Below are 12,289 nucleotides of genomic sequence, written 5' to 3' on the forward strand. Positions count from 1 at the left end.
ATATATATATATATATATATATATATATATATATATATATATATATATATATATATATATATATATATATATATATATATATATATATATCAATCCAAAACATCAAAGGAATGGAACAACTATTTATAGTTTAGGAATTAGAAATTTCTTATCCTTAATGACATTCAAATGTCTCTCTAATTGTTGGACTTGAAAATAAGACTTAAGTATGTTTGATGATGATTGAATAATGTAAATGTTCAAACAAATCTGTTTTATTTTGTTTCAGCATACAACATACATCTTAAATCAATTTAATAATTATGTTTTTAAAAAGAAAAAAGGTTTCACAACTTAATTAATCAATTATGTATTTGAATAATTGATTAAATTGTTCATGAGAGATTTAGAACAACATGATCATTATCAATTAAACCAACATATGCTTTTAAGTCTTTTATGCTTTTTTATTAAAATAATAGATTATATTCTTTTACAATTGATTAAATGTGTTTCCAAAAATTAATGAAGAGTGATCTCTTAACAATGTAATAACCTGTAATAAGGAAGAGATATTGTAATCAATTAATATACTTTAGTTTTTATTTCAAATCAATGTTTTTTGTAATAACCTCCAAAAGAGTTTTCCTACATTTTTTATCTTCTACTTCAAATGATCATTCTCCACACATAAATATATTGATATAATCACAACACAAATCTCGTCCCAATCCAAGAAGGGATGTATCTACAAAAGACATCTTGACATTTAAGTCAAAGGTGTCCATGAAATGATAATAATTATTATAATGAATACGTAATTAATTATCTCATGAATAATTTTATTTATATTAGGTTTACGGACTTTTACCTTGTTAGGCCTCTATTATGTACATAATTACCTTGGTTAATTTGTTTAAGGTTCCATTAATCTCTTTTACGTCTTAATCTTTGCTAATTACAATTTATCTTCGCTGGCCTTAGCCGATATGTTCATGTAGACATGATGTGGTGCTATTTGAGATGACCTCAGTCATATGCAACACAATTCGAGATCATATAAAGGACATCTAAAATCTTGAGATCCTAGGTACATATAATATAGCCCAAGATCATCTCGGTTACATATAAATCACTAGCTCCAGGACTGGATATGATATGAGAATCTTGAAATACCAAAGTGATATAGGTAAAGTTGTTGATATAATGCAAAGAAATTTTATATTTTTTGGCCACTTCGTCCTATTAGTATAGTATTCTCCTAACCTCAAAAACTGCAGGGATTAGGGTGATGTATATTTATCCCTTGCTTATCATCATTTAAGAACTTTAAGATTGGGTTCTTCAAGGTTGTAGTAAACTTTTCAGGACATTCATACTTTTATTATAATGAAAAACCTAAGTTTCCTTTCTATTGGGTCTGAAATTCTCTTAGATATCTGGAGTGGCAGAGAGATATGATGACAAAAGAGGATAATGTTACCAATAAAGGAGTATTGGTAAAACCTGAAGACAAGTTTTGATGATGCTGCAGAATTGTAATTTTTGTTTGTAATAGGAGAATATTTAAAAGCAACTTGTAGTATCTTGAATGTAGTAGGAAAATAATTAATATTGTAATTTCTACCGATATAATCGATTATGGACATGCTATAATCGATTATCATATGCTTTTGAACTACAATAATCGATTATCATGAAGCAATAATCGATTATCACAAGTCTCACTTGAATAATCGATTATCACTTACAATAATCGATTATCTCTTTTCAAATTTTCTATAACAGACTTGAATAATCGATTATCACTTACAATAATCGATTATTCATGGCAGTTGTGAGCTGACCTTTGGTATTCAGGTGTTTGGCTATTTAAATGAGTTTTGAAAGCATCAGAAGTAACATTTGAGTAAACTGAGAAAAGCCAGAACACTGAGTAGTCAGAGGAACGTTCTTGAGAAAGCTTTTTTGTTTACTGTGTTCCCTTGCCTGGTCTTGTGGAAGGAGAGGCTTACGTATCGTGTGCTGATACAAGAAGTGGACTCTCTTCAAGTTGGCAGGGCTCTCTACCTGNTCTTGTGTAAGGAGAAGCACGTGAATTGTGTGTCGATTGCCAGTGCAGGTTCTCTTCAAGTTGGTAGAGTTATCTCTTTCATTCTATTACTGTTTTTTATCTTGTAATCTGTTAAACAATTTTTTTAGTGTAACTGTTAATCACTCTTTGAAGTGATTAACGACTGGACGTAGATTCTGTTGAATCGAACCAGTATAAAAATCCCTGTGTGATTTTCTTTTGCCCTATACTCATTTTATAATTAACGCACGTTATCTGCTTGGTAAATTTTCTGAAAGAAAATTGTTTAAACTTAAAAAGGCAAAATTGTTTCAACTGTGACTTGTTACGCTGTACGCTCTCTGTGTTTTAATCCGCTGCGCTAAACTCTTTAAAAATTAACCCCTACGATACCAACAGATAAGAGGATATTTAGTGTTTTGGATGACCTTCTCCGCTGACTTCCTACTAGGAAACTCATTAGGAATTTTGTGTCAACACACCTTCAAACCGATTTGTTTGGTATGTTTTATTCCTCGCAAAGTATGTATTGATGTTTACTAATATGAATATGTTTCAGTGCTTATAGAAGTGATGATGCAAGTCAAAGAGAAACTTAGAAAAAAGAATGTGTTCAACGAACTGAAATTAAAATATTGGTCGGACACAAGAAAAATGATGGCAGTGGGGCATCTGTTGTTGGCTTAAGAGTCTGTGGTCGACATTTACCCACTCATGGAGTAGGGAAGGGAAGCAAGAGAAAGAAGTCACGGTTAGTGAGCATGTGGCATTGAATTTAAAGTTTGGGGAGACTTTGTGGTAACCCAACATAGTATAGCTAACAACATATGTGTTTCTTTATCCAAAGAAGAATCCAAACTGATGGATGAGGGCATCCTAGATGTTTTAATGAACGCATTCATCGAGCTCCATAATTGCACCTTTGTATATGGTCAACATATGGGCAAATCTTCTAAAGAAAGAAGTAGGGCGATAGAAAGTTGAACATGGCAAATGAATTAGTTGTTCTTAAGAATGTTAAAAAAAAGTGACACGAATAAATAATTGGACTCTTCAATTACTATGGTTTTTTATTGATCCTTGATAACCTTTAAATAGGTGTAAATAGGGTCTTGGGCTAAGTACAAATAATAAAAACTAAAAATAAAATATCAACAGACTCAAAATAAAATCTACTTAATCTATCTCTATCTTATCAACAAAATAAAATAATATTGCACCTAAATAAATGGAAAATCAAAACTACCTACCCCTATTTTATCTATATCAAAATCAAACTAAATATTACTACCCAAAACTAATAAAATAAGATTTAAACAAAATTATTAATAAAACCCTAATATTTAAGTTTATTCCAACAAAACTCCCCTATAAACTTAAATTTTTCATCCTTTATTAGGCTTTCCATGTGCATCATCCCGCATGAAGCTTGCTTCTTTCAATTAGATTTGGATTCTTCATTTTCTTCATGTGTTGTCTTACACCTTAGCTGAATCCTCTAATGCTTTGACTGACTTGTTCTTCTTCATAACCTCGACCAACTCGTTTTTAACTTTAGGTGACTTTTCCCATACCCTATTCTCAACATCTTCATCTTCCTCTTTCCCATTTTTGTTTAGTCTAAGAAAATTAAATGCTTCCTCCTCCTTGTCAACACTCGCCTTCTTTAGTTCCTCAAGCTCAACCCTTTGTTTATTCATAATCTCATTAGCTTCATCCAAAAGCCTCCTTATCTACTGAATCTCTTCATCTTTTTGTCTGAGTTTCTTCTTAAGGTTTGCCTTCTCCATATTTGTTGCACCATTTACCGAGATCACTTCATCCATTGTTAGGATCGAACTCTCCATGTTCATACTCTCTACATCCAAGCTCTTTGCCATCAACAAGATTCCACACTCTTCTTCATTTTCTTCTTCAGTAAGAAGGTTTCTCTCACTTTTCTTCTCAGCTCGACAAAATTTAGCAATGTGATCGGGCTTACCACAGTTGATTATAATATTAAAGTATTTTCCTAAGATAATTGATTAGCCCAAGTAATAATTGATTATCTATAAGCCATTAAAAAAGTTGTTCTTTTGGCATAATCGATTATCCTAAGTGATAATAGATTATTCCAGAGAGCATTGTCATTTCTGATCTTCTCTGGGATATTGATTATCCCAAGCAATAAACGATTATTCCAGTGCCTTTTCTGAAAATTTCTTTAATCTTGAGATCTCTTTACCTTGTTGTGATCTTGACAAAGTTAAGTCTAAAATACAAAAGCTAACCTAGACTACATTTACAAATAGCTAAAAAACAAAAGTTTTAATTGAATTATAGTTTCTCTAATCTTCAATCTTCATCACTAAAACTCTTTTGTCTTCAATTCAACCTTTGTTGCTAACAACTTGATCAAATAGATTGATCATTATAGGATTGTATTCAAAATATAAATCATTCCAGGCTTGAATTATCAAATTTGAGTTGGAAACATGATTGCTTGCAAGCTTAAGTTTGTCAATGAGATTCTTCATCTTGACCAAATACTCTTTCGTCTTCCTCTCTCCTTTTTTTTGGTGTTATGAAACTCAAATTTAAGATAAATTATTTGAGACGTTGTGTGTGTAGTGACTAGACTTTGAGCTTCATTCCAAAGTTGCTTTGAGGTATCATAATGCAATAACTGCATTCTTATTTCAAAAGTCATTGAATTCACCAACTATCCAAAAGTTTAGTCATGTTTCTACCAATCATCAAAGGCATGATTACACTTTTAGCTTGATTTGGTAGAAATTGTGAATGCTTTAGGGCACTCCTTTGTCCCTAGAATATACACATCAAACTTGTAACCTTTGATAATAGAAAGTACAAATGATTTTTGTAGTGGATAGTTGTCTCTATCTAAGACATAATAGATGGGAGATCATTTCTACTATTTGAATTTGCAACGGATCTTATGGTTTGTTAAAATCATTTGGATCATAGTCAATAGAAACCCTGATAAATTAAACATCTTAAATTAAAACAAACTATTTTAACAACATCAACCAAGAGTTTTTATAGTGAATGTGTCTCCCTTTCCATTTAGACAACCTCTTATTTTTATGATTTGTCCAACTTTTATGTGTAATTATATAAAAGGTATCTTCGTAGTCCTATAAGTCAACATTATTATTGAAAATCTTTCAACCATTTTATGTTGTGTACCAATTTCTCCTAGCTTGCTTTTATGAAAATTGGCTTTTAGTCCAAAAGTTATTTCAAAATATTTAAAAAGGCTCTTTATGACCACTATGTTTTAAGTTTCAACTTAACACACAAATATTGTAGTGTTCACAAATTGTACCATGGTAAAGAAAAATTGCTTTGTTGGACAACCATGGACTAGAACTGAAACGGTTGATAATTATAAATAATCTTTTATCCATTTATTATAAAAACTCAATCTATTCATCATGTTACTGAAAAATTTTCAATTAACTGATTTATATGCTTTCTCAAAATATGTCTTTCTAATAATACACTTAACCTTTCTTCTCCTTACTTCATCTATGACTTCATTTACTATCGACACACTATCTAATAGGCTTCTTCCCACTAAACATATACGATATTTATGATAGAAATAAAATAATGACTTTTTTTTATATTTTTATATTACATTATTTATTTTAGTCATTATCCTATTTATAATATCATATAATATTTGTAATATAATTATTTTATTATTTGAACATTAAATTTTAAGATATTATGGATTAAATATGTTTTTAGTCCCTGTAGATTTTGGTTTTAGTCAATTTTCAAACTAAGGTACAATTTAGTCCTTCAATTTTAGAAAACTCTGGTTTTAGTCATTTTTACCAAATTTTTTTAACTTTATTTGTTGTTTCAAGCACGTTTCATTATAACATTTGGATTGTTTACATTGTTTGACACATTTTTGCTTCAATATTAACTGAGAAACGCGTTTGAAACAACAAATAAAATTAAAAAGAATTGGTAAAAAAGACTAAAACCAAAGTTTTCTAAAGTTGAAGGACTAAATTGTATCTTAGTTTGAAAATGGACTAAAACTAAAATCGTCCCAAAGTACAGGGACTAAAAACATATTTAACCTTTATAGGTTTTATATGATATTATATATTGTTATTATATTAATTGATATCAATATGTCTACTTAAAAGTAATAGAATTTATTTTATTTTAGATTTGATCAAAAAGTATTTTACGAGATAATCTAATAATATGAATAGTAGAATACACAATATGAAAGAAAAAATGGTATAAAATAAAATATAATTGAAATATTTTATATATAAATAAAAATTAGAAAAATTTAATTAATGAAGCCTGAAATCATTAATACTCTAAAAAAAATTGTATCCATAAATTAAAATTTATATAATACATCATATTAAAATGTATTTTTGTAATTTTCTATTCATCGTATATTTCAATAAATACTTTTAACAGATATTTATTATTTAATTCGATAAAATAGTTTAATACCTTTAACTTGCCAACTAAATTTTAAGAAATTATATGTTTAACCTTTACTACCTTTTTTTTTATCCAAGAAAAGATTTTGTTGAACGAAATGACGTTATACTTTGTTGGATGTAAAACGTCCTCAAGGATATTTCACGATATTATCATATAGATTAAACTATACTTTCTATTAGTTAAAGTATATATGTAGCATGAAAAAAATAATCAACCTAAAAATTCTATTAGTTAGAAAAAAAGTCAACATGTTAGTGGTTAATTAAGTTGTTGAGGATTTAAATTTTCATAATATAATTTTAAGAATGAAATAAATTATACTGTAAAGAGAAATATTTATTTTGTATACGTGTAATCCAAGGTACTAATTATTAATTATGGCATATATTGCAATTAAAAAATTATTAGTATTAGTGTGGTGACTACCCGGCTACCACGGCAAGTTGCATTCCAAACACGTAAATCATAGTAATGAGCAATAAACAACTGGGTTGAATTATTTGGAGAGAACGGTTTTATTTTTGTAGGGTTTTAGGATGATTAACTTAGGTCGACTTTTTTAACTTATATTGATCTAATATACTTTATTATTAGAGTCATAAGATAGAGAACGAGTCAATTTGGCTTGACTATTCAACTTTGATTGAATGATTTAATCTCTTAAAGTTAGACGTACTTGGTTTGAGATTAGATTATAGTCAATTTGATTTAATCTTTGATTAAAGTAAAAAAGATGTGACATTTAATTAGAACAAATTCGATCGATCTTTGATTAGGATTGATTTGGTTAACCATTTATTAAAGTTGATTCGATTGACCATCAATTAAGACTGTCTCAACCAACTTTTTGTTAGGATTGACTCGATTATCTCACATTTCTATTTCTTTATATTTGGAGACAAATACAAATTCACACTACCATGTTTTCAAGATAACATGCAAGTTATAACAATTATGTCAATGAAAGAATTAAAAATCATTGACTTAGTTGTTTTAAATGTATAGATATTTTGAGTAGTAAGAAGATTTAAAAGAAAATATCTAAATTTAGAAAAGAACTAAAAATTTATTAATTCTAAAATTGTTTAGTTTTATGAAAATAAAGACATCGGAAAGAAGAGAGTTTAATTTACAAGTATGTTAATTTTACAAATATATATATATATATATATATATATATATATATATATATATTAAATAAGAATTCATGATATCACAAAAATGGGAAATAATAAAATTTTACTGTATGCTTTAGAAGGTGAGTAAGAAGAAGAGAGAGAAAAAGGATGAAAGACATTGATTGTGTGTATATAAAGGGGCAGTGAGTGGTAGTATTAAGAATATGCAGATAGAGTAGAAGAAGTAATTGAAATTGAAGTTAGAAATGAGGAAGATGGTTTTGATTTTTGTAATTGGTATTTTGTTATCAAGCATGGACACAGCATTATCAGAACGCCATCTTCAGCAGGTTCTTTCATCTCAACCTCCACTTCCACGGCCATGTTACTGTCCTGCAATATTCCCTTTCCCATGTCCACCACCTCCACCTCCACGACCCATTTTCCCACCTCCACGAATTCCATTTCCTTATTCTTGCTGCTGCAACGCCTTTCGACCTTTTCCAGTAACCACAACTATCCCTTGAACCTCTACTTCACTCATATCATCATGTCATCATCATACCATAGTAATCAATAATTTCATCTCCATTTATCAATAATATCTTGCTCTTTCATCACTCAAAAATACTTTTTCATGTTGGAAGTCCAGATCGACTAAAGATAAAAACAAATTATAATATATAAGTGAGATGCAAACTTCATCTTACAAACTGATTTTGTGAAGTTGAGTTAGGCTTACAAACTCACTTTCTAATATGGTATCAGAGTTATGGTTAAAATCTATCCTAACGAGTTCTAAGTAAGTATTTCTGTTTCTATTTCATCCGTTGTCGGGTCGTTATTGAACCACCTAATTTATAATATATAAGTGAGATGCAATCCTCACCCCCTTTGTTAGTTACTTTGCTGTCAATTTTTTTTTTTTTCAATTTTCTGCCTAGTTTACATATTATATGTCATATTTCTATATATACACACACGTACGTGTGCTTTTGTTTATTTTCCATATGCTGCCCTTCTGTACAAGCTATATAATCTTTATTGTATCATCTCATAAACCTTTCTTTCTTTTCTTCTCTTATCGTCTCATAAAGCTAATTTTATAACTTTGTGTAATCTTAAAGCTAAGAGGAATTCTCAATCACTCTTATAAATGTAAATTCATATAAGTTCATAACTTCAAGCATCGATGTTAATATGTCAAATAGTATTTTTAAGAGTTATGTTTTTAGTTTTTAAATTTAGATACAAAATTAAAATTATGTTATTATTTTTAATATATTTTAATTTTTAAACTTAAAAAATAAATAAATTAGTCTTTGTAATTCAACAAAGCTAATTTTTGTACGTTAAACCGTGTTTTAAAATCATATTTAAGTTAGAACATGTAAAAACATGATTATAATATTATTGTTTGTTTAAACAGTAAAAAAATATTTAACCTGTTTCATATATGTAGTATTTTGAATTAATTTTTTATTAATTTTTTATTATTACATAATATCTTACTCTATTAGATAATTAAAGAGTTCATACGTTTCCTATATTAAATGAATTCTTTACTTGACATCACTTTTAATTACTTGTTTATTTACTAAAAAAAAGAAGTCATAGTTTACGTTGCTAAACATCCTCGTAAATTTATATATTTTCATATAGGGGAAAATAAATGCATATTTTTTCAAACATTGACCTGCAAAATAATAACTTCGCTACTTCAATTAAAGCATCCCTTTAATTGAATTTAAACTCGTATGATTAACACGTAACTTAAACGTAATCATAAATCACCCAATAGAAAATAACATAATTGAATAAACCTCATAGATATTAAGTAATATTGCTATATAGCTTACTTGAGAAAAATTACTTAGTAACCTCATTATAAAGGAGTACTTAGCATTTTTTATATTCATGAACATATGATAAACAAAACTAACATGTTTTTTTTTAAAGGAATTGGTGCATATATACCTTTAAGCAAATTTAAAAATGTTACGAATGTTAGGTAAGTAGTGTATAATGATAACATTTTCACATATAATAGTCGTAGGACTACTTTTAATTGATTTTTTGAAATTAAAAGTTATGAGCTGAAAATACGATTTCAATGAAAAACAAGAGAAAAAAGTTGTGATCGAAGATGATGAGCTTCAACTTTTTTGTGAAATTAAAAGACATCGAGCAAAAGGAACTAGTTTAAAATACATTGAGAGTAAGGATTTTGTATCTATCCAACCTAAAAATATATTTAAGAGTATGGTCTATCAATGTTCATTCAACATTACTAGTTTAAAATGATTAAATAATATTAATAGAAATATTTATTAGTGTGGTTACCCTTCATTAACATATTATATGGTTAAATATTACTAGTTTGATTACATTATAAAATTCCTTGTATCAACATAATATAATATGTTGAATAATATATTATTGCTATTATTATGTTGATATATCATAAATATGATAAGTTTTTACCATCTTTTATTTTATAATAGATTTTATTGACCCTAGAATCTCATAAATACACATTATTTTTTCGGGAAGTACAATCACACTTTCATATTCATTCATACATTCATATAGATTTAAACTCTTTTCTCGACTTAAGCATCAGAGAGACTTTTGCGTATATTTCCATGCGTTTCAATCCTCATGAGCATTTATTAGGAGTCATCAGCCACTCAAATCTTGCCACTTGTCAAAGACTTTCCAAATCCCGGTAAAAACATTTGGCGCTTATCGTGAAGCCAAGGTAAAACTTTATCTTGCCTCCACATGTTATACTAACATCACCTTGCGTAGAGATAATCCACATTTTATAATTGAGTTGTATAAAATATTCTTTAATATTTTAATGTTTGTTGATGTAATTGAATTTATGTTTAAGTGGATTCAAGGTGTGAAAGTAAAGATTAAAGCTAGAAAACAACTTTAAAAGAATAACATCACATATTTGCATTTTGTGTACAACCATAAAGGTAAATTGTAAATTGCTAACAACAGATACCACGAGTTATGTTTATTGCTCAAGTTCCCATATGCATTCATTCCATTTGTATCAAGTCAACACCTAATGTTCTTTAAATCATTAGATAAATTAGGGAATATGGAATCAATATTCTTCCATTGCAAATCATATGTTGGATGCTTCAAATTCCTATCTTTTATATGTCCATTTGCATGTCATCTCATGAGTTTTGCACCATCATTTCAGTTATGTCCAATACTTAAGTAAAAATTTAATTTCAAACATCTTTCAAATCAGATTTTCACTTTTTTTTAAAACATGTATTGGCTAACTTTCTTACTTAATCAGCTATACACATTGTATACCAGATTATGTTAGAATAGTTTGCCTCCAATAAAGCATACAAGAAATTTGAAATAATTTAACATATTACATGGATTGCTTAACAGATTAAATCATACCAGAAATACGTTTTCAATCTGTTTAAACATGTAAGCCTTTTTCCAATCATTAATACATGTATCAAGAACACACATCAATATTATCAAAAATTTGTTATGACATGAATTAAAGACAATTTGGTGTTAGCTCGATTGCACCTGTTTCAAATCACAAACTTACAACAGATATCCATTCCTATTACCCTTAATAAAGAACGAATTAGAACATTAAGCGAAGTCTAAAACGGTCTTCATAAAAATGCGAATTAAGAAAACACACTCATATAGATTTGCTCGATTCTGCACAAACACATTAACAACTAAGAGATGATTATCATGCTCGAAACAGACCACTAAGCGAGTATCAATCGCACAAAACAGATTGCACATGTGTGGGCAACTAAGAACATAATCATAATCGCAATTAGGCACAATAATCTCACGGAAAACTTACAACCTCACTAACACTAACCCATAACAAATTAAGCTTCCATTAAAATAACTTCCAAACAGCAAAACAAAATGAAATCCATTATTCAACGCTGCAAAACAGAACTGGAACGTAGAAGAGCACAAGGAAGTCAACCAGAAAACAAAACTTAACCAGAAAGATGCACCAGAAAAATGAAACTGAAACACAAAACAGAACCTACTTCTAATTCAAAATTGCAACCCAGAAACGAAAATCCTAACCCCTAAATAAACCTAGAATAACGAGATTAAACTGCAACGAAAATGGAAAACAAAACAACAACTCAAAAATACAATAGCAACAAAAAAAAACTTTAATGAAAATGAGAATGGAAAACACAAATAAGCAAGAGAATGGAAACGAGAAGGAAAAACGGAATTGTAATTAATTAGAAAGCAAATTCAATACAAAGAGAAGAGAGAAAACGAAAAACCTAATGTCGCAATCGAAAATTCGCGACAGGACGATGATCCAAAAAGAAACATTTTTTGAAAAAAGTTTTGGAGTCGCCACCATAGTTTATTCTGGAAAACTACGGAAAAACCATAAAATGATAAGGCACGGTCCACGAAAACCAAATATTGGGTTCGGGAGTCGGTTACGTGTAGGGAAGGTATTAGCACCCTACAACGCCTGCCCGAAGGCAGTACCTTTAATCAAATGCGCGAATTTAATGTGGTTTGCAAAATGTTTAATTTCCCCAAAAAAGATAAACTTTAAAAAGAACAAAATATATTTGTT

Source organism: Vigna radiata, chromosome 7 (genome assembly GCF_000741045.1).
Source record: "Vigna radiata var. radiata cultivar VC1973A chromosome 7, Vradiata_ver6, whole genome shotgun sequence".
Lineage (NCBI taxonomy): Eukaryota > Viridiplantae > Streptophyta > Magnoliopsida > Fabales > Fabaceae > Vigna > Vigna radiata.